At 43.0% G+C, this 24,618-nt stretch overlaps 1 protein-coding gene across 15 annotated transcripts in view; it reads right to left on the bottom strand.

Moving 5' to 3' along the window:
• Nucleotides 1-20,695, bottom strand: part of SIPA1L2 (signal induced proliferation associated 1 like 2) — a 232,349-nt gene extending 211,654 nt beyond the window's left edge. For 5 of the 15 annotated variants that reach the window (XM_065545773.2, XM_005539764.5, XM_005539770.5 and 2 more), the window contains exon 1: nt 19,208-19,509. The gene's annotated coding sequence lies outside the window, so the exon portion shown is untranslated. Of the gene's footprint in view, nt 1-9,602; nt 9,691-19,207; nt 19,510-19,804; nt 20,145-20,624 lie in introns of those variants that run through there. The other 10 variants (XM_045391690.2, XM_073996406.1, XM_005539766.4 and 7 more) reach the window with 4 other exon arrangements.
• Nucleotides 20,696-24,618: the final 3,923 nt, after the last annotated feature.

Here is a 24,618-nt window from a genome sequence, read left to right as displayed (position 1 = left end):
CAAATCTCATCTTGAATTGTACTCCCATAATTCCCACGTGTTGTGCGAGGGACCCCGGTGGGAGACAATCTTGAATCATGGCGGCGGCTTCCCCCATACTGTTCCCGTGATAGTGAATAAGTCTCACAAGATCTGATGGTTTTATCAGGGGTTCCGCTTTTGCACCTTCCTCATTTTCTCTTGCTTCTGCCATGTAAGAACTGCCTTTTGCCTCCGTCAAGATTCTGAGGCCTCCCCAGTCATGCGGAACTCCAGTTAAACCACTTTTTCTTCCCAGTCTCGGGTATATCTTTATCAACCGTGTGAAAATGCATTAATACAGTAAATTGGTACCAGTAGAGTGGGGCGTGGCTGAAAAGATACCCGAAAATGTGGGAGCAACTTTGCCGACTGTTACTTTAGTAGGAAACAGACAGCAGTTGCAACAGTGTGGAGGGCTCAGAAGAAGAGAGAAAAATGTGGGAAAGTCTGGAACTTGCCTGAGATTTGTTGAATGGCTTTGACCAAAAGCCTGATAGTGATATGAACAAGAAGGTCCAGGCTGAGGTGATCTCAGAGGAAGATGAGGAACTTGGGAAGTGGAGCAGAGGTGACTCCTGTTATGTTCTAGCAAAGAAATTGGTGGCATTTCGCACCTGCTCTAGAGATTTGTGGAACTTTGAACTTCAGAGAGAGAATTTAGGGTATCTGGCAGAATAAATTTCTAACCAGCAAAGCATTCAAGAGGTGACTTAGGTGCTGTTAAAGGCATTCAGTTTTATAAGGAAAGCAGATCATAGAAGTTCAAAAAATTTGCAGCCTGACAATGTGACAGAAAGGAAAAATCCCATTTTCTGAGGAGAAATCCAAGCCACCTGAAGAAATGTGCATAAGTAATGAGGAGCCAACTGTTAATCCCCAAGACAATGGGGAAAATGTCTCCAGGGCATATCAGAGGACTTCCCAGCAGCCCCTCCCTTCACAGGCCCAGCTACCAAGGAGAAAATGGTTTCATGGGCCAGGCCCAGGGTTCCTGTGCCGTGTGCAGCCTACAGACTTGGTGCCCTGTGTTCCAGTCCCTCCAGCCATGGCTGAAAGGGCCCAACACAGAGCTGGGGCCCTGGCTTCAGAGGGTGCAAGCCTCAAGCTTTGGCAGCTTCCACATGGTGTCGAGCTCACGAGTGCACAGAAGTCAAGAACTGAGGTTTGGGAACCTCAGCCTAGATTTCAGAGGATGTACGCAAATGTCTGGATAACCAGGCAGAAGTTTGCTGTAGGGGCAGGCACTCATGGAGAAGCTCTGCTAGGGCAGTGTAAAAGGGAAATGTGTGGTGGAGCCCCCACACAGAGTCCCTACTGGGGCACTGCCTAGTGGAGCTATGAGAAGAGGGCCACTGTCCTCCAGACCCCAGAATGGTAGATCCACTGACAGCTTGCATCGTTCACCTGGAAAAGCTGCAGACACTCAATGACAACCTGTGAAAGCAGCTGGGAGGGAGGCTTTACCCTGCAAAGCCACAGGGGTGGAGCTGCCCGAGACCATGGGAACCCACCTCTTGCATCAGCATGACCTGGATGTGAGACCTGGAGTCAAAGTAGATCATTCTGGAGTTTTAACATTCGACTGCCCCACTGGATTTCAGACTTGCATGGGCCCTGTAACCCCTTTGCTTTGGTCAATTTCTCCCATTTGGAACAGCTGTATTTACCCAATACCTGTTGTGTCTAAGAAGTAATTGGCTTGCTTCTGATTTCACAGGCTCATAGGTGGGAGGAACTTGCCTTGTCTCAGATGAGACTTTGGACTGTTGACTTTTGGGTTACTGCTGAAATGAGTTAAGACACTGGGGGACTGTTGGGAAGGCATGATTGGTTTTGAAATGTCAGGACATGAGATTTGGAGGGGACAGAGGTGCAATGATATGGCTTGGCTCTGTGTCCTCACCCAAATCTTATCTTGAATTGTACTCCCTAATTCCTACATGTTGTAGGAGGAGAGACCTGGTGGAAGACAGCTCGAATCATGGGGGCAGTTCCCCTCATACTGTCCTCGTGGTAGTGAATAAGTCTCACGAGATCTGACGAAAGTTTTTATCGGGTGTTTCCGCTTTTACATCTTCCTCATTTTCTCTTGCTGCCGCCATGTAAGAAATGCCTTTCACTTCCTGCCTTGATTCTGAGGCCTCCCCAGCCATGTGGAACTCTAAGTCTAAGTAAACCTCTTTTTCTTCCCAGACTCCGGTATGTCTTTATCAGCAGTGTGAAAACGGACTAATACACTGACCTTCAGCTTATTCGTCACCTCTTCATTTTGAGAGGGTGGAAAAGTGAGCAGTACTTTTTCAATGGACTTCCCAATGTCTCTACCCCAAAAGATAGAACTTAAAATATTAGTGTTTTCACAAGACCCTTTATACTAGACTTTTTAGAAGGCACCCTGGTGGTAAAGTTGTAGAAGGGCCCAGGCAAGAAGTTAAACACAAAGTTACAGGTAGTCTTTAGCAAACCACCCACTTTTATTATGGAGTCAAAGAAATCTTCTCCAGGTGTTAACAGCATTCTATACATTATCTGAAGGAATCCAACAATGGAACTGTCTTCCAGCAATTCTGGAAGTTACTAGGAATCTAAACACTTAGAAGAATACAGCAAGAATACAGCAAGCTGTGACCAAAATACAGATACTACCATAAACACAAGATTAGAAGGATCCAGTGTTTGGAAGCTTCCAATTAAGTTAAAATTCAAGAACAATATTATGTGTGTGTGTGTGTGTGTGTGTGTGTGTGTGTGTATGTGATGCCAAAAATGTTGTAATGTAGGTCAAATTAGTTCATCTCAATTTAAGGAGCACAGAACATGATCTTTCAGGTGCTATGTGCCTTCTAACCCACAGAACACACCCAGTATCTGAGCAACAGGAAGCTAGGATGGTTTTGAACACAAAAATGTAAGAATCGCCCACAGGATTTGAGGCAGAGTCCAGCAAGTCTTTATTCCAACTCCAACAATAACAGAACACTTAGCAGGAGGGCGCTGTGCGGAAACCACTTCTCTGAGGATTATTAGTATATTTGCAATTTATTTGGCATCTCCTCCCACTCTTCCCATGAAGACATGAACTCTGAGAAACCTTCACCCTCCTGTAGAAGCCTTCCCTTTTTCCTCCAAAATCCCCAACCAACAGACTACACTAACTTACTGTCATGAAAAGCACAGGCTCACACTCCACACAGGGATTGCCAGACACTTCGTGTAACAGTGTAAGAAGAGAAAGATAAAGGGTTTTGGCTGATGGAATAACTCATTATTCCATCAGCCAAGGCCTGTGTAAATGTTTACCCATTAATGGAAAGTCAAAGTACACACATTTTAGAGGCATGTTAATGTAGGATTTAATCAGGCACCATAAATCACCAGGCCAGTTTTCCTCACACACAAGTTTCATATTTCAGTTCAGATAGAGTAGAAATACCGTCCTCAGAATTTATACACATTTGATCTAACTGATTAAGTTCCACACTGCTCTTTTGTTCACTATAAACAAAAAGATGTTAAAAAAAAATTCCCAAACTGCCACAGCATGAATTGAAAACATACCATCTGCAGCTGCTTAGCCACAGCTACTGCCTCCAAATCAAATGAAAGGCTCAAGAAATGCTCAGCTGTGTTCTTATTGCTTGAGAGTTTCCCGGAATCCTTCCATGATTAACTTATTGGCAAAAATTAGCAATATATGCATAGCCCATCTATAATACACCTCGAGCAGACAGCAGTAATCAAAAGGAAATGAATGCAACTTTCGAATTATCAAAATGCCACGATGCTCCTGTTAAAAACCATTTAGCCTTTCCATCTTACAAAAATTTGAAATGTCATTTATTTTAACCAAGAGTTTTCTCCTGCCTCTTTTTCTGATTTGATAGTGGAAAGTGACAAATACATCCTTATCACTAAGTGTTTATTCTTTTGCACATCTTCATTCAAGAACATGAACACTCCAATCTCTAGGAGAAAATTCCAGTCCAAAGCCAGATATAATCCCCTAACTTAGAGCAAACAAGTGTAAGCCGGTACTCTCCAACATTCTGAGAGGAATAAGCTCACGTTCATAGTACACTGTGGATGTTATGAGTTGACCCTCTGGAAAGAATATTTACGTCTGGTATCATCAGAATTGCTGCTACACATCCTTGGAAACCGACAAGATAACTCTAGAAACACAAAACTCAAGAGCCCAAGAATGGGGGCCACGCTCCATCTCCTGCCCCTGACACTATGGTGCACTGACCACAGTACTTGCTGCCCTTGAGCTTGGACACAGTCTTGGAATCGGAATCTACCCCACACAGTCTCCAAAGTGGCCACTCAAATCGATCAGAATCGTCACTTCAAGAGTTTTTCAAGGTGCTAGCCAGCAGTCTGCTGAAGGTCCTTTCAGGCTAAAGCAGCATAACGTGAGCTCATTAGAGAAGGAGAAAATCACACGCACAACTGCTTCCTTACTATTTGCCCCGACCCCATCCCAACTCCTCAGACTGGGAGACGGCCCCTGGACTCCAATGGAACTTCCTCTGAATCGCAGGCAAGCCAGAGGGGCCCTGCAGTCATTCGAAAGGTTTTTGCTCCCAAGAAACCCTCTGGCTCCTGAATAAGTGATTACCATTATTCCATTCATCAAGTGTCTCTTAAGCCTTCTATTATGAGTCTGAATTTTAAACAGAGACTAGGTCTTTTATTACATCCCCTGATCCATGTCTCCAGTAACATTTCTTTCGAAGTTATAGAATCTGTCAGCAATCTCATTATTAGACTTTATCCTCCCTTCCACCACCCAGAACTAAACTACATCCAACGGGGTGGTCGGGGGGAGCCCAATCTTGAGAAATATTATTAGAAAATCTGTATTTCCAGAATAAGAGCACCACAAGGGCAACACCCTGTCTGCCTTTCTCACCACCATAACCTGAGTCCCTAGAACTGTGTCTGGTAAAAAAGAACACATAATAAATAGCTGATGAATGAATACATCTGAGCACCAGCTATACAATAGGCAGCTTATCTCAATAAATCCTCTCTGTAATGCTATAACACAGATTGAACTTCTTCCATTTACAGGTTCAGAAATGTGGACTTTTAGAGAGGAAGCCGCTGACTGACATACAGGCCCCAAAGCCATGGAGATGGCCCCTCAGTCTTAGCCCATGTCTGATCTATCCAAAATGTGTTCTGTATCTTGGGAGTACAGGACAGCAAAAAAAAGCTCAAGATCACAAGGACTTTTATCCTACAGTAGAGAGGAATACTAGGGAAGCCCCCAACACAAGAGTTCGAACATCCAGCATCACACAAAGCATCATAAAACCCGCTGGGCAAAGCAGAACCAAACAATTGGCAAGCCTAATTCCACAAGACTAGAACAGAAGCCCAAGGATAGCCAGTTACACGACATTCCCTAGCGTCCCCTGAAGTTAGGTCAGGTCATAATAAGAGCTCCAGAAGAATAAGAGTGGAAGGGATGGAGGAGACACTTCTGGGCCAGCCCTTTAGGTGATGCACACCTGGGTGCCCCGTCCCCCTCAACAAGCCTCAGCGCAGACCACTCAGGGCAATGCAGTGGGGCTGGGCCCTATGGTGGCAGAAACAGGTGGAAGGAACCTGAATCCACACGTGTCAGGTGGAGGAGAGCAGCCTACCTGCTTTTCAGTGGAAATCAGCTTTTCCACCGCCAGAGCATTTTGTAGTGTCTCTTAGAGCAGGTAGAGCTACCTTAACCAATACAGCCCTAAAGAAAAGTCTTCTCACCTTGATGGCACATTTCACATGCAAAACAACCATTAACTTGGTACAGCTGATGAAAATGTTCTAGTACTTTCATTTATGGTTGGAGAGGTTTAGCAACTCAGAACTTCAGTAGTAGAAGAAATAGAAAAGGGGGTGGTTAACTAAGTCTAGAATTTTATTCTTATGTCAACTAGGTTTTCATTTTGCTAACCAGTATCTATCTCTTCAGCATAAATGATTGAAAATCTGTATTTTTTCAGGGCTAGTTGATTAGTCTCCTTCATATAGTATCATAAAACTGAACTCAGGATTTTTTTTTTGTTTTAATAATTGTTGCATTTGAAATAATTGGAAATAGTTTGAACTAATTAGAAAAAATTCCTCAGTTTTGCAAAAATAAACAGATTTATTTTCATTCACCTAAAATTTTCTAAGTATCAGATACAAATCAACCAGTAATATGTCAGGATCCATCTCTTCAGAAGCAAAGTTGCTCAACTCAATGCTGTAAGCCGGCCTGAGCCAGGCCTGCAACACATGTCAGCCAACTAACAAAAGAAGCACCTGATCTCCAGAATGAGTGGGTGGGATGTAAGATGAGACCCAGTGGGAAAATTGTCAAATCAGATAGGAAAATCACACCCCTGTAGGGAAAAGGGAAGTTGAGATGTGACTGAAGATAAATACATAAATATCTAACAGAAATTGCTCCTAAAATCATTTGACAAATGGATATGACCTCAGAAAAGGTCGTGTGATAAATATGAAGGTAAAGAAAGCTCTGGTCATATAAAGTATATAACAAAGTAAATAAATTATGCTGAGTTTTGAAAGAAGCTTTATACACAAGAATGCATACTGCATGATTCTATTTACATGAAGTGCAAGAACAAGCAAAACTTATCATTGGCCAAAAAAAAAAAAAGAACAAAGGTTGCCTCAGATGAAGGTGGGAAATGAAAGAGTAAGTTGACTGAGCAGGGGCATGAGAGAACTTTCAGATGTGATAGGAACATTTCACATCCTAACAGAAGTATGGGCCACATGGGTGTATGCATTTATCACAACTCACAGAATGATACACTTAAGATTTGTGCATTTCCCTCTATACCTTTTACTTCAAAAAACGTAAAAGTTATTAACTCATTTATAACATACATGCTGAAGTGTTTAGTGAGAAAGTGTACAAATGTGTGCAAATTACTCTGAAATGCATCAAAAAAATAAAATGGACTGATGGATGGGTAAAAACAGAGAGACATGTATAAAGCAAATAAAGTCAGACCTAACAACTGTGGGATCCAGGAGGTGGGTACAGGGGTGTCCCCTACACCACACAGTATTTTCAGCTTTTCTATATGATTGCACATTTGCATGATAAAACGCTGGGGGAAAGTATATGGTGATTGCATTGAGATTTATTGGTTTAAATAAATCTCAGAAGTTTAAAGCAGAATGCAAATCTTACCCAGCACTTACTGTGAGTTCATGAGACATGAGATAGGAAGTGGACTGAAGGAAGGGAGCACTGGCAGCAAATGAACAACACCCCAGAGACTTGGGGGCGGATGGGATGCTGAGGCGAGGCGAGCTCTTTTTGTCCACAGACATCCTTCCTAATGTTGCCTCAGTTTAAAACTCTTGTGGCTGGGCGCAGTGGCTCACACCTGTAAACCCAGCACTTTAGGAGGCCAAGGTGGGCAGATCACGAGGTCAGAAGTTTGAGACCAGCCTGACCAACATGGTGAAACCCCATCTCTACTAAAAGTACAAAAATTAGCTGGGTGTGGTGGCCATACCTGTAATCCCAGCTACTCAGGAGGCTAAGGCAGGAGAATTGCTTGAACCCAGGAGTCGGAGGTTGCAGTGTGCTGAGATTGTGCCACTGCACTCCAGCCTGAGTGACAGAGCGAGACTCCGTCTCAAATAAATAAATAAATAAATAACTCTTGTTATTCAGCAAATCACTTCAGTGTATCAATTATCAAGTTATATATTCCTAAGTATAAAGTCTCAAAACAAAACACATGACCTTGAGTAGCAAATATGATACTATGTGTATATTCTGTCGACTAACTGAAACGAATTCAGTAATTTTATACCAAAACATCATTTATATCTCTGATATATCCAAAATAATTTTCTTTTAGGTTTATGACACAGTCTATAACCTTTAGTAAATTACAATGAGGAAAAAAAACATAATGACCATCTTACATGATAGACAAAGTAATTATCACCACTTTGAAAATACTGTCCGTCACTTCTCCTTAATGTTGCTTTTGTTAATAAAATCCATTTCTGGAGTTGCAAAACCTAAACCAGGCAAAAAGATGAGTTCGGATTTAAGCAGATCATGTTAACAGAGATAGTACTGTGATCAAAGGAACAACTGAGAGTGTTTTGTGCGTATCTTCTGGTCTTGGAGAGGGCCTACAGTTTCCCTGCACACAAGAGGCCCTCAATAAAAATTCAAATCCTAACCATTTTCCAAAGCTTAACTCAAGTTCTATCTTCCTTGAATGTTTTCCTAATTATGCAAACCCACCTTATTCTCAGCTAACCACACAGTCTTTCATCTGAAAGAAGCTGTACTGCCCACCAATCATATGGTCTCATTTACACGGGAATCTTTTTCTCATACACCTGACACATAGCCATCAACTCTGCCCAAGTTAGTTAGTTCATCACCTAAGAAGGCAGTTCATTCATCACCTAATAAGGTAGCCCATGCTACTACACAATAGGTCTAGCGGTTAAATCATTCCCTCTGATAGTTCTGAATCAGTAACATAAGGAAGTTGAACTAAAAGAACACTCAAAGTCCCTCTGAGGACTAAATTCTAAGAGTCAGTTAATTTGCTAACTGTGCCTGACAGCTACCCAGGACTGAAGGACAGGGATGGAAGGGCAAGATCCCTGTCCTCAGGGCTCTCACACCCTAGGGTGCACCCTGTTAACTTGGAAATCTTAGAATGCCAGCATTTAAACAGACTTCACGATGGCCTGGCCTCACATCCTTATTTTAAAATTGGATTACAGGTCACTGCCCCAGAAAGATGAGGGAGTTAGACAAGGCCACCGAAGAACCCCTTACCCCACTTGTATCATTCGCAATAGCAGGATATTCTACTTTGCTCTTTTATATAATACCCCAAGCAGTTTTTTTTTTTTTTTTTTTTTTTGAGATGGAGTCTTGCTCTGTTGCCCAGACTGGAGTGCAGTGGCACGATCTCAGCTCACTGCAACCTCCACCTCCTGGGTTCAAGCAATTCTCCTGCCTCAGCCTCCTGAGTAGCTGGGATTACAGGCACGCACTGCCACGCCTGGCTAATTTTTGTATTTTTAGTAGAGACGGGGTTTCATCATGTTGGTCAGGATGTTCTCAAACTCCTGACCTCATGATCCGCCCGCCTCAGCCTCCCAAAGTGCTCGGATTATAGGCGTGAGCCACCACGCCCGGCCAGATTTTTTTAAATTATCATTTTTCTCCTTAGTTTTACCTGTTCCAAAACAGAAGAAGGTAAAAGTTCACTTTTAAGCACACTAATGCTTGCAGGGATGACAAGGAAAGCGAGGGCATATTGCCAAAACCCTGCTCCATGAAGGCAGGTGTCTCGATGTACACTTCTCTCCACCTTCCTCAACACCCCCCAGTGTGCTACAGCAAGGGAAGTACAGATGTGCTCTTTGCTATTGGAATAACGAAGAGCGTAGTAAGACTAAAGCAGTGTCTCTTGAAACTCTCCTAGGGCCTTGTTCCTCATTCCATGCACATATCCTGTGCCGACTCAACATCCCCTCTGCTCCACAGCTTATCTCAGAAAGAACTAAGTTACCGTGCCAAGCGAAGAGGATGAATTTAGAAAGCTCCACATAACCAGACGCACAGCAACAGCAGCCATCAGACATCAACCAGATTTAACTGCCCTAAAATTAGCAGTCAGAGCAAAGTAGTTACTGCAATGATTGCGTCAGAGCTATTCTGACTGGCGAACTGCCAGTTTTAAACAAATTGTCCTGCTTTCTCTACCAGAGAAACAATATTTTGGAACAGAGCCAGCTAAGCATTTCAGTGAATGTTCAAATTCTAGCTTCGCTATTAATGTTGTATAATTCAATGACAAGGTGAACAAAGTCTATGTAGGCTACATCTGCAAGGGTGTTATTTTCTTTGTTGTAAGCACTTATTCTTTGGGTGAGTAAAGTACTGTGGATGAATCCTTTTAAATATTTAAATGCCTGAAATTTATTTAGGGATTCACATTCAACTGGCTTAAACAAAGATTATGCAAATCTAGCAAAGTATAAATGCAAAACAAAAATTGTTTTCCTCTTATATTTCTTTTAATCTTGGCAAAGACTCAGAGGCTAAAAAAAATGTTCTCTGCATGATCACAGAAGGACCCACTCGCTTCCCAACAAAGAATATATAACCTGATTCAATTGGCAAAACTGCTACCTCACTACATATTATGAAATTTCTAGTTAATAACAGACAATTCACTGGCTGATAGAACAGGGCGGTTTTTAGACCAGAACAATGAGCTCATTAGCCCAACCCTTAGCCTCCACTTCTCCCTTTCAGTGATAGTGAGTCGGATAATTCCGCCATTCTCATATGCACACACCTTCTTTAGTCCCTCCCTTTCTCCCTTCTTCCTTTCTCTCTTTTCATTCTTTCCTTTTATCATGATTTATTGAAACCTACCATACCTTATAGGTGAGCTGTAGAATAAAACAACGCTATAGCTGGAACCAAGAGACATGGGTTTAAAATACAAGGACTCAGATTCAGAAAACCACACTTTCATTAAACCTTAGTTTTTGTATCTGTAAAAGGGAAAAAAATCCCACCAGCCCTATAAGGTTCTCGTTAAGTATACATGAGAGAACACAATGAAAGTTCAAGCACAATAACATTTTACATTTGCCTTTAAGAGTATCTCTCCCCAATTCTTTATTCTCTTCATAAATCAACATTAGTCTCCTTCACTTATTCTTGTCATTTAAAACATTTTATTTATTTTTTTTGTGACAGGGTCTCACCCTGTCAAACAGATTGGAGTCCCTAGTATGATCTGCCCACTGTAACCTCGAACGCCTGGGCTCAAGGGAGGGTCCCTCCTCGGCCTCCCTAGTGGCTAGGTCTACAGGTGTGCACCACCACACTCAGCTCATTTTAAAATTTCTTGTAGAGATGAGGTCCTGCTTTATTGTCTAGGCTGGTCTCAAACTCCTGGGCTCAAGCAATCCTTGCCTCAGCCTCCCAAAGTGCTGGGATTACAGGCATGAGCCACTGTGCCCAACTTAGAACATTTTAAATGGGAAAACTGACCTACTATTCCAAACAAATGAGTTACAACGACCCTCAAATAAAATTGGTTGATAAATTGGATGCTTCTACTATCATGTACGCCCTGCTTACAGCATTTCATAGCACACCTTAAACACAAATGTAAACAAACAGGAATTAGAATGATATCCCTCTAATGTCATATTATAAGAACTAGCAGTATGTTAAGATATTAAAGATAAAAGATTTTTACCACGTAAAATTAAGACTATGGCTACTGAACACCTACCACATTTAAGGTATAAATAATATCCTCATGTACTTTGCAACCCTCAAACTAAAAGTACTGAATCAACAAAAGATGCACACTATACACTACTGATTGCATTTTTAAACAACATGATTTCCTGTAGAAATTAACACTGCTAATGGACTGAGAACTAAAGGACTACAGACAGTACTACACAATTCAGAAATCCTTTTCAGTAAGCTTGATTAAGTCCCAGCCACGGCTTTTAAGTCAACTGCAGCCTCATGGGATTGAAATAGGGCTGTGCAGTCATCAGCACAGACCAGACTCTGAAACCTGGGAAAGGTGTAAATCATACTCTCTCATGAAAGGAGGCCACCTAAGGGTGCCCAGGCTCCCAGGAACCACACCCCTCTGAATGGGGCTGTAAAGTTCTTGATGTAACAGATGGAACACAGTCAAAACCCTCTTCAGAAACTTCCACATTTTTACCAGTTCCATATCAGAGTTCAATCACAGGTCATTTCAAACAACCCAGGAAAGACATAAATTAGGCATAAACTGTTGTTCAAGATAGATCATGTACAATAGAAATAATGATTAGAACTTTAACTCGACAGTATTTAGTTCAACAAAAGCCAAGATAAAGGAAGTTATTTTATGTTCAACCCACAACTCCCAATCACTTCTTTAACAAATATTAGTTCACTGTGAGCCTATTATGTGGCAAAAACCACTTAAGTACAAGGAATACAGCAGTAAACCAGAAATGTCCCTGCCCGTTTGCTGCTTATGTTCCATTACTAAAATTGCACAGGAGGATGGGTGGGGGTGGGTGGTGCTCGTTTAGCTGGAAGCTACTGGAGATACAAGAGCAGGGCTCCCTGCTGTCTCTCCTCATTCATTCCCAACCCACTAATGGCTGGGAAGTTAGGCATTCCTTGCACTAGGGGTGGCTGTGTGCTACCGTTCTGGCCAATGACATACAGACAGAGCTAGGCTATTAATCTGCACTTTTAACATACCCTGATCCTGGGACTGGTTTTGTCTGAGTGTGATAGTATGATGCTTCTTAAACAGCTGAGTTCAGGCCAGGCAAAGTGGCTCACGCCTGTAATCCCAGCACTTTGGGAGGCCGAGGTGGGAGGATACCAAGGTCAGGAGATCGAGACCATCCTGGCTAACATGGTGACACCCTGTCTCTACTAAAAATACAAAAAAAAATTAGCCAGGCATGGTGGCAGGCGCCTGTAGTCCCAGCTACTTGGGAGGCTGAGGCAGGAGAATGGCATGAACCCAGGAGGGGGAGCTTGCAGTGAGCTGAGATCGTGCCACTGCACTCCAGCCTCGGCGACAGAGCAAGAATCCGTCTCAAAAAACAAACAAACAAAAAAACAGCTGAGTTCAACTAGAAACCTTCTAAGCAAAATAGCATCACCATTACATTAACCTCCTCAATAAATGAAACCTCAAACCAAGACCCACAAGCAATTCTGGAAGAAAACAGGCCAAAGTCAGAAATGTCTTCAGGAAAAAGAATAAATACACAGTAAATAGAAGGCCCATTACGAGTGGAGTTTGTCTTCAGCTTGCCTCACAAGATCCTACAGGCTCCCTAGAAATTCCATTTCTCAACAGTTACAAACTCTAACCAGTAATAGTAGAACAGTGGTCTCCAAACAGGGCCACACATTTCAAAGATACAAATGCCCTTGAGGTGCAGAGAAAATACTTCTACATCTATTTATTTTCAATATTAATCTTCTTAAAATTTACATTTGTTTTACAATGTCCATAATATCTTAGCACAGTAAAGTATGTTTATACATACAGATATATTATACATATACACATGCAAAAATGTGTATACAGATATGTATATAAGTATATGCATACATACATGAACACTTAGACAATTGTGTATAGATGGGATGCATGTTGAAAAAAGTTTGAGAACCTTGAGAACCTACCAAAAGAAACCACTGTTTTTTGCATTAGATCATTTAAACACCCGAAACAGGTAGCATTTGCCCTGTAAAAAGAATCAAAACTATAATTTCTAAAATTACTTATTAGAAACTTCAATACATAGAGGACAGTATCCCAAAGCTATTCCTGAACAATGTGAATACCCTACCCACTGTTCAACAAGGAACCAAATGTGTTATCAAAAACACCTCCAGAAGACAGTGAAAGCAATCGATACGCTGACTTCACAGGATATTGTGCCTTAAGCATTAATCAGAACTTTTTTAAAAACTCCACACAACAGTTCATCTCAGCATACATAATTTTATTTATTTATTTATTTATTTTTTTTTTTTTGAGAGGGAGTCTCGCTCTATCGCCCAGGCTGGAGTGCAGTGGCACGATCTTGGCTCACTGCAAACTCCGTCTCCTGGGTTCCCGCCATTCTCCTGCCTCAGCCTCCCCAGTAGCTGGTACTACAGGCATCCACCACCGCGCCCGGCTAATTTTTTGTATTTTTAGTAGAGACTGGGTTTCACCATTTTAGCCAGGATGGTCTCGATCTCCTGACCTCGTGATCCGCCCACCTCGGCCTCCCAAAGTGCTGGTATTACAGGCATGAGCCACCACGCCCACCCAGCATACATAATTTTTTATTCACCCAAGAGTTCTCCCTTTCCACAGTAACAAATTTTAACACTGGCTCTTTACCTAGATATTTCTACTTAAGAGTAATTGAATATACTACTAAATAACCTACTTCGGACTGTTCTTATTCTTGAGCAACTCAACCAAATGAGGATATCTCTCAGCAGATTAAGCAAATATGCAGAAGTGAAAAATACGGAGTATTCTAATGGGCAGAGTTAAAGACACCCCTTCTGGCTAAATGTTTGTTAGCAAAACAGGAAGAGAAGTGTATCAACCAATTAAAACAGAACCAGAAGAGATTGTGGTGTTCTTCCCTACTATCTGAAAGCAATTCAACACAAGAGAATACCAAACCAAAAAATAAGCTGAAGAAAGTCCAACAAGATTCTGATCTTTCCTACGAGCATTGCAGTTCCTAAGGCCTCCAGAGGTCACAGGTCACAGTGTGATCCTAGTTTCTCAATCCAGTCAGTCATTCAACAAATTTTCATACTCATATGCAGAACAGAGTCCTCATTACTAGGGACACACTGAAAGTGAACTCATTGTTACTCAGCAAAACTCGGTCAGTAGAACCAGCAAAGGAGGTTTGACACACTCTTTCAGGATATCCACGTGAAAAGGTGGAGATATATGGGCTAGTTATAAGATATTAAGAGCATTAGTAGTTAACTGTAACCGAGACTGTGACTCCTTATAAGCCTCGAGGGAAGCTTCCAGAGACACACTTCATGTTATTCAGCCAGTTTAACAATTTCATCACCAGCTTAAGTAAAGATATAAAAGATATAAAAGAGTCTGATATAATGTACAGACAGCATTTCTTTGGGGGCACAGGTAAAGGTGCCAAATAATATGATCAAATTCCAAAAAGCATGATGGGAAGAATCAGCTAAAATAAAGCAAAACCACAGCGCAATAAATGTTAGACTTTGCAGTGACATCAGCGCAAGATGGGAAGACGAGGTTCAATGGCAGCATGTGATTAACGGCTCGGGGGTGTTTAGTGAACAGGAAACTCGTTGAGTCTGACCACCGGAAAAGCGAATGCAAACTTGGACTATATCAGTGCAAGCAACATGCAACCTATGACACACACTCCTGCTCTACTCTACACAGGTCACGTTACACCAGCCAGGAGCCCAACTCTGACAGAGACTGAAGGATTTGTTCCGTAGGCCACCAAGGCAGTAGAATTTGAATAAACAAGCAGAATTAGATTTCAGTTCTGTAGGCCAAAAAAACTTTCTAGTACTCAAAACCATTAAAAGGTGGAGACCCCCACCCATTACTTGCAATGTTCAGGTATTACTGGAAGACCACTTATATAGAGATTATATAAAAGGATCCAAATATCAAAGAAGGGTTAGTTGAGCTACTCAGTGATTTCCAAACCCTGGTCCTTAGTGAAGTTTTCATTGACCCATGCAAAACAAAAGTGTCCGTGTTAGGATAGCTATAAATCCATGAGCGGGGTAGTTTTAACACAGCTCCTCTCTGGATAGGAAGAACTCTCCTTTAGGCCTGACAGCATACATATTCTTCCCCGTTTCCCCACCTTTTCTTTTTTTTGGTACATCAAACGTATTTTGACGAAATGCATTGACAATAAGTAGTAACTGCTGTTGTCAATTTTCAACACACTTATGCAGCAACATTAAATGCTGACATATCTGACAATCCCTAATATTTTGTTTGTTTTTTTTTTTTTTTTCATTTTACAGGTAGATGAAAACAAAAGGTATAGGAACAACATGACGAGACAATTTTTAAGGTCCTTTCTGGTCCAAAGATGCTATGACAACTAGACTCGACTTGCTGCATATTTTCTCCCTTCCTACCACCCAACTTGGCTATATAGTACTGGGGTGGGAAAACGAACCAAGGAATTGGGTTTCACTAAATATGAAATCTCTCAAGAAGCAGAACCTCAACAGTGAGTCAAGATCTGGCTCCCTTCTACAACTGCTATTCTTTGGAAGCAAAGTTTATGAATTAAGTTCAGAAAGGATCAAAATAATCTATGTCTAAAGTTGGGAGCCTTTTAAATTCCTATCACATTGTTACCACTCTTTTAAAAGGCGTCACAGCTAAATGCAATTGGAACAGAAAAAGCAATTTCTGAATCATCGATTTCAAGGTAAACCAAGTAGCTATGATCCTCATGCAAAGCATTCACATATAAACTTACTATAGGTCAAGGCAAAGAAATGACATAATCATGAAAAATATAAACTATCCCAGTCAGACAGGCATTTTCATTACTCTAATACATTCGTTTTACACGTTAAAGAAACCCCACATTTTGGTGCTGTAAGGGATCATGAAAATACTTTCATCCAAATTCATTCGTGACAGGTGGTAGAGGCAGGAAGCTCAAGGTTCCTGTCTGTGCCTAAAGCTTTTTCTACTCTCATCCTGCAAGTGAATTAGGCACATTAACAGAAGTAGAAAACCTAGAACACGGTTCAGTATTCTCTAGGACTGTACTTTGTATTTCGTTGAAGTTCAATACAGAAAAAAAAAAAAAAAAGCAGCTTTTCAATTAATACCCCAGGCTAAATTTTCTTTAAATTCAGTATGTCTTTAACAGGATTTGTAATCCTAAATCACCACCATAAATTGATCAGAAGTTCAAAAACTCAATGCCTTCCTCAATCTCAAAAAATAACCCTGCACTTATTTACCAATTATGGTTGGGGGCAAGGGGCCGTATTCACATAAACACATAGTTCTTTGCAAAGTATGCAGGAAACACAATCCCATTTAAACTAGTTTCAATGCCCATAGTGCTTTTAAACCAGTTTCAATTACCAAACAACTGGTTTTTCAGGGTAGCTAGTATTTCCTTACTTTAAGAAATAGATTGACTGCTAATTTCAAAATAATAACCCGCTTCCTCTTTGCCTCAGGTAAAAAGACCCACAAGGTGGGCAAGTGTTTACTAAGCTCAGGTATCAAGGAACCCTTCAAAACACCATCCCAGTCTTGGGGAACGGGGAGAGAAAAAAAAAGAAAAAAAACACCTTCCAAATCCATATTACACAGCTTTAACTACAGTAAGCATCATAGAAACCAAATCATGATCTGATAATTCCCCTATTAGACTAAAAGTTACATTCCATACATTTAAAGCTCTTTGAGAAAATCCATGATTTAAATACATAAAAAGCATTTAATGAAAAACATATACTTAAAGCAACTGGGTAAAATCTGTGGCCCATACTAAAAGCCAGAAGCTCCACCCCCATACCTATGATCCAGCTCTTGCTTTATTTTCCGGACCAAGTGCTTACACTGCTTCTTATACAAGTTCATTTCACCCCATCTATAGGTAGCATGTGGGTACTGATAAAAGCTGTTTCTGATTTCATTTCCTACTTCCCAGATGTTTGCTCTGTAGTTTTTCTTTTTTCTTTTTCCTTCAGCTATTTATGAATACACTCTAATTTAGAACAAATTCAATATGTCTTATTTTAAGCTGGGCAAGGCACACAATAAATGAGCACTACCAAGATAATTTCAAGATATTTATCCAGCGTATAAGTTTGCCTACCTAGGCAAGATTTGGACAGGCTGCCATGATCTTGCTTTAGAATAAAAGTGCTTAAAAAACATCACTGGGAGCCTGCTGCTGCTGTTACTGCTGAAACTACGGGCTATTGTGCTTGTCATAAAAGGGCTTGTGCTTAGAAATGAAAAAATCAAATATCCTCTGGGGAGAAGATGTCCCTAACACAATCCCTGGTATGAATCATGCAGATACTTTAACTGCATCTCTTCCCAAAATGGATCAATGGAATCCTTTTGGAGGAATCAACGTGATTTATACCCAAAACTTAAGATGGCATTTTCTCATGAATACTACTCTCTTATAACTCTGAATCAAGCAGTGAAATTCAATCAAGCAATAAACATCTTTTAAGTGGAAATATTGTCTAAACGGGATGACAAAACAGAACTCTGAATTCTTTAAGTAAGTCCAAACATGAAACAGACATTCTTAAATGATGTAACTAAATACAGTAACCAAGTTGTCTCTTGAAATTCAACTTTAGGAATGCCAAAAATAATAGGCCACCTCTCAATATCCGCAAAGATACTGGTATGTGTAGGTTTTCTAGGAAAGTAATAAAAAGCAACAGTTTGGGAGATCTTTTTTCTTCAATTACTAATTGTAACACTAGAAAAATTACAACCTAGGCTGCACACAAACGCAACTCAAATGGGCAGTTTACTAAACGTCTGTCATAAGAAAGCCATCTAGTGTTAACGTTTAGAATGGAGACTGCAGACAAAAGAGGCAAAGAAAAGAAAAATCTGTGCGACTATTTTGAACTTCACTGAGCAAAGCCATGAGAACCACCAAGATTCTTTGAGGGTTTTTTTCCTTGATTTTTGAAAAAAGCCATCCTTGTCAAAACCCAGTCTCAATCTAACCAAATCAAAGATGTCTACAATTTTATTTTGACCAAAATCGTGTTTTGTTGAGCATAATTCCGTGACCAATGCACTTGATTTTTTCCAATACTCAGGCCAGAGTCATCTTGGGCTAAATTAATTTAACTGAAGCAGGTTAATGATGACAAATATCTCCCAGAGGAGTAATGCCAAGTTGTTCTCTCTTTCCGAGAAGCCTCGGCTCCTCTTGTAGATGATGAGCCGAAATTGATTCTTTGGGTTTGCGGCACGGCTGAAAATTAATCTGTAGGTTTTCCTGGGGATATTCCTAGGACGTGGGCAAACTACCCTCACTGACACGGGAAGACCCGGGGAGGCACAGGAGCTGGCAAAGTGGGAAGAAAGGTCGCGCTGAGTGAGAAGGGCGCTCGCCCGGCTGCTCACGGTCTTACAAAGAGGGATCCGTCCCGGTGAGGGCGCGCGCTCGGGGCGCACCCCTTCTAGAAGGGGAATTAGCCCCGCAGCAAGTTCGGCGTCAGCCCGCGAGGCGCGCCGGGGGAGCTGCGTCGGGCAACCGCGAGCCCTTCCAGAGAGCGTTAGTCAGAGCGGAGTTCTGGGCACCTGGAGGAGGTCCTCCTCAGTGCCTGTGTCGCCGACACGGGAATAACCTTTCAGACGATCGATAACTTGGAGAGAACAGGCGGCGACGGCTCCTCTCCTAGCCTGGGCCCGGGAGCGCGGGTGCATCTGCGTCTACAAGCCGGACCCTGCCCCGTGCCCCTCGCACCCCCGCGCCCCTCGCCGCCGTCAGCCCCCCGAAGGGCATCCCCTTCCCCTTCCGGACAGTCACCGCCTGGCCGTAGCCATCCCGAACCTACCCTCGCCACGCTGCCCGTCGGATTCCCCGACACGAACCTTCGCAACACCGTCCGCCGGGACCTGCTACAGCCTGTGCGCGCCGGGCGGCGCGTACCGGGGCTGCCGCCTCGCCGCCCGCCGCTGCCCCGGGCTGCCCATCGGCCCGGACTCTCCCCGCGCCGGGCTCCGGCGGAGGCGGCCCGGACCCGCCGGCGGAGGCTGGAGCTCTCGGCCTGCACTCGGGCGGCCGGCGGGGGCGCGGCGCTCTTCCTCCGTCCTCCTCCTCCTCTCGCTCCGCCGGCTCCTCCCGGGCTCCCAGTCTGCCGCGCCGGCTCCCGATGCCACCGCCCGCCCGCCGGCGGCACCGCCCCCCGCCCGCTCTGTGGGCTCCCATTGGCCGCCGCCTGCAGGCCCCCTCGGCTCCGCCCCACGATTGGGCGCGGGCGCCGTCAGTCTCACCGCCCGCCGGGCTCCAGGCTCAGCCGGTGCGCTGTTCCCAGGCCCCGCGGCGCGCGGGAGCGGCGCGTCCGGGAGGGGCCCGAACGCCTTTCTTGGGGAGGGGGCTGTGGAGCGCAGCATGAGCGGCGCTGGGCGAGCTCGAGGGCCGGGCAGCCTACCTGAACCCAGGCTTATAGAGAGCTGTCGCCGTCCTCGCCGGTACTCGCTTTCGTCCCTCTGAGGAATAAGTTAAAAACCCCGAGTCTGGTTCTGAGCCTTCCTCTGGCGCAGGCGCGACCCCACCCGGCCCTCCTGTCGCCCAACTTGGGACAGACGCGGCGGCCGGGCGTTTGGATCCGTGAGCCTCGGCCGCTGGGGCTACATACACAGCCCAAGACGCCACAGAATCGCCGAGGCCGCGCAAACGCCCAAACGGCCGCATCTCGAAGTGATCCCATATGAAGAAGACAGCGCGAGGAAGCAAGACCCTGCTGTGTGCCGGCCCCCGGAGGGCGCCCCGGGCCCGGTGGGTCGGAGGGTGGGGAATCACAGAGAAACACGCAGGCAGTAAAATCTTAGGAGGACAGGGGGTGCCAGCGTGCAGGAAATGCTGCTAAGAGACCTTTAGAAGCCAGGGAAAACGGAGAGACCAGCAGTTCCAGGCACCCGCATGCCAGCCCGGTCCGCTCAGCCCTTCCTCCCTGCCCTCCAGGCAGCGCTCAGCCCACGGTAGAAATGTCTTGGATCGTTTTTCCGACGAGGAAAAATTGAACTTTTTATACCCAACGTTTCTACTTTCTTAGAAATGTTGACTCACCTTTGAGGAAGCATTACTTGAAACTATTACTGTAAATTGCTTGACATTTGAATTAGATGCAGAAAGATTAAAGGGTCTCAGAAGAATCTTTTAAGCTAGACTGGAATTGACTGCCTAAATGGACAGCAACAGTCATCTATACGCAGAAATAATAAAGCAGGTGGAGGGAGCCTCTAACTTACCTTCCAGCGACACCGTAGGATTTCCTGAGCAGGCCTTTTTGTCAGAGTTTTGAGCTGGGTTCCCAGAGACTGGATTGGGGCTTTCAGTTCCTCCCCTTCTAGAGTCAGACTTCTTCCTGAAGAGAGAATGTTATCTCTACTTCCCTATCACAAACACTTCCTAGAACACAGCCCTGTTAAAAGTTAAATACAGGCGGTCCCTCCCACACTATATTTCTCTGTGATCTAAAGCTGTACACATTATACAATCTTTTGTATCTCTTTAAATTATAGGTATAATCTGTGGGATTAGGTATGACTAAACAGGTCAAAAAGCAATCCTGTGACATAATACAATTCCTGAGCACTCCAGGTTTTGATGAGTTTCCCAACTGTCACCCCATTATCAGCATTTACAAGATTGTCATGTATTCATTTAACAAACATTCGTGGAGATCCTCTGATGTTCCAGACCATGCTAGGTGCTGGGAATATAAAATGCACAGGACATAAGGCTCGGCTCTTCAAGAGCTCACCATATGACAGGTGTATTCTCATTCATTGTAGATACTCTACAAGAGATACCAACATTATCTCCTATGTACTCAACAAAACCCTACAGGAGCAGCACCCGTGAAGGAACTTTTCCTGGGAGTGCCTAGGGAGGACATACTCACGTTTCACCTTATTGCACGTTTCATTGTCTGTAAGGGCCTTGAGGAGAAGAACTACATCTCCTCCAGCATTTTGATCCCTAAAGCACAAATCGACTGCAGCTCGGAGCAGATCCTGGATCAGTGGGTGGTCATTGAGGTGGGTCTTGCTGCTACAGCTGCAAATGTCCATTGTCTAATAGATGAAGAGGAACCCACTCCTTAATATCCAATACATAATGATCATACATGGAAGTCTGACCAGACACTCTTCGATGACGGTGCTAGCCGCAATTCTCACCCTCTCACCTTCCCATCCCACTTCTTGTGCTTTGCAAACTAAAACTGAAATATCCTAAGTCCCACTACCAAGGTTGACAGTATTTTTTTTAACGCCTGTAATTGATTCTGTGGAGTAAATATTTGTGTGCGTTTATGAAGGTCCATGGGACTTTCTGACTTTCCCAGAACTCCACGTCACATGAGGTTGGCCTTCATCGGAATGTTCCTGCCTTCGGCAGGTGCTGAGTGAGCCCCTTTGCTGTGCAGAACAATGGTGATACATACAGGCAAGAGCAGAACCCATAAGGTATGCACCTCACAGTCAACCGCGAGAGATCTTCAAGAGACACATCTCAGGAATGATTCTGAACCTTCTTCACCAAATAAAATATTCCAGAAATAGTATTAGATTTTAATGTGTGTGTCCTTCCTTGCTAGTCTTCCTACCAGCAGCCCTCTTGTTTCTTGCCTTTTTAGGCAAACAGCCTGAAACTTAGCGCAGAGACGGTGGAATTGCAGCACGTGTGAAGATATCAGTGCATCATTTTGGCCTCAGGACATCTTACTGAAAATAATTCTATATTAAAGCTATACATTTTGCTTAAATCAAAAAAAAAAATCAATGGTGAATTACAAAATTGTATTTGCCTAAAGGCTAGTGTGAACTTACCACTTTCGCCTTCTCGCAGGCCAAGGTTTTCCCTCCCCTTGTTGCCCAAGCCTCACTTTCTATCCCTCAAAACTCTTCTTTCTTCTGTGAATTGCATCATGTTCTAGGGGTTCCCAAAGAAACAAACTCAAGGGATTAATTCTTTTTACAATTTTGATTCAGCACATCCACTCCTGAAATAATTCCAACATCACTCTTACCTATTTTTCTCTAAGTGTAAAGAGAGCTGGAGTTCAAAGACATACCAACTGTCTACCCTGTTCCAAGGTTTTGAACTTCTTGGCTGACCTTACCTGGTACTTCTAGCTATTTACCTTTGAATTTAGCAAAACGGAAGTTTTGTTTTCTTGACACACTGCAGCAGGATTCTACTTACAGATGAAATGTGTACACTGTAATAAACCTGAATAGCTAAGTTAAATAAGGGTTTATACTCCTATCCTTATTTCCTCCTTCCCTTTTCTATTACTAACCATCTTTTAATAAGTATTTCTTTTATGTTAAATGAATAGGTATAATTTGCAACAAATACGCTTTGAATGCGTATTACGTTCGGGGTATTATATTAGACTCTTTAAGGACCCAAAGGGCAATATTTATTAGAGTATGTGAATTTTATGACAAGGAGAAGAACTTGAGAGCAGGTGCTCAAGATCACCAATGAGTGGCGCCCACAGGGAGAGCAGGAGAGCCAGCCACCTGGCTTGGGCCATCCAGCAAAGGCCTCACCAAGGATGTGAAACTGACAAGGCAAGAAGGAGAGAAGAGAGCACTCTACCCTTGGTGAGATGAAGCACGGTGGGTGCAGACACAGCAGCCGCCTGTGCAAGGCATGTTTGGGAAACAGTGGTGCCCTTTGGCCAAGCACAGGCTTATTCACTTGTATAACAAACACTTACATGGCACTTCATCCATGCCAGGTTCTGTTTTCCTCTTAAAAGGGAAGTTCTCACAGGCAGACAACCGTATGGGTGCTGCTGCAACTTTTCTTTCTTTTTTTTTTTCTTAAAGAAAACCTCTTACAACAGAAACATGTTTGAATATGGTCTTGTGAAGTAAATTAAGAAATGCAAAGTTCTGTTGCAATTTTTAAAGAAATGGTTCAGCTGCAGCTCCGAACAAAGCACATGTTTATCTTAAAATGAAAACCACTAGAATAACATAAAACCAACAGAACAACATAAGTGATGTGCTAAGTACCCTATACTGTCCGTAATAGCCTTAGAAGAAACCCATCTAATACAAAAGTCTCAGTTCTGTGGATATCTACGGAGGCCTACTATGTGTTCAGTTCTGCTCTGGGGAATGCGGATTATTACAGATAAATAATGAAATTATCCTCAAGGAAATAAAATACTACCTAGCTGGGAGTTTCACAGAGGAAGCAATTCTCAGATTACTGCAAAGACAACACATTTAAAATGCCAATTTGAATTTAATGTTGTATAGATGTGTGACACGGAGATCTGGAGTGGCCAATCTTGGATGGCGTGGTTAAGGATCACTGACAAATGTCCTTCAGAAGGAAAAAGTTTCTTGAGTTCTTAATCATATGTTTCAGAAATTTAAAATCCTGTATGTTTGTCTTTGCTGTAATGTACCCAATCTAATGTATCTCCAAGTATCTTCTAAGACAGGTGGTTTGTTTCTTTTCTGATGATTCAAACTCTTGGCCATAGCTATTTTACATTTTATACCCCTTTTATCTGTTTCACTTTCTCTACTCTCAGACCCACAGGTTAACACCTTGTACCAACTTTATCACTATGAGAGGTATCTTCTGCCTCTTGCCTCACTTTGGAAAGAGAAAGAAGAGGAGAGAAGGGAAGGGAAGGGAAGGGAAGGGAAAAAGAGAGAGAGAGAGAAGGGAGGGAGGGAAGGGAGGGAGGGAAGGAGAGAAGAGAGAAAGAGAGAGGGAGCAAGGGAGAAAGGGAGGGAGGGCAGAAGGGAGGGAAGGAAAAAGAAAAGAGAGAGGAAAGGAAGGAGAAGAAGAGGAGGAAAGGAGGAGAGAGGGAGGGAAGAAGAGAGGGAGGAAGGAAAACAGCTAAAGACACAGTAGATCATCAGTGTTTGCCACTTGCTTCTGTCCTTCAAAGAGGAGACTGGAACTTTATATCTGGCAACTCACACAGAACCTGGCAAGGTCTTGCTCGATATCTGATGAATGAGTAGGGAGTGGGTGGATGGATTGCACTGAGAGAAAGTACTGTATTGATTTTTCTGTTTTCTTCCATAGCAGATTTAAAGTGTATATCTTAATCTTCCAAATTTTATTTCTACTTGGGACAAACAGGATCCTTTAACGAGTGCTTTTGGTTCTATTTTTACAAAATAACAATAATAATGACGTGTTAGTTGAACTGATCTACAGAGCATCTGCTATTCTATACCACTAGATGGCGTTTATCAA

This window comes from Macaca fascicularis, chromosome 1, assembly GCF_037993035.2.
Source record: "Macaca fascicularis isolate 582-1 chromosome 1, T2T-MFA8v1.1".
Lineage (NCBI taxonomy): Eukaryota > Metazoa > Chordata > Mammalia > Primates > Cercopithecidae > Macaca > Macaca fascicularis.
Note: the sequence above shows the minus strand (reverse complement) of the source record. Positions and strands in the feature narration are given on the sequence as shown.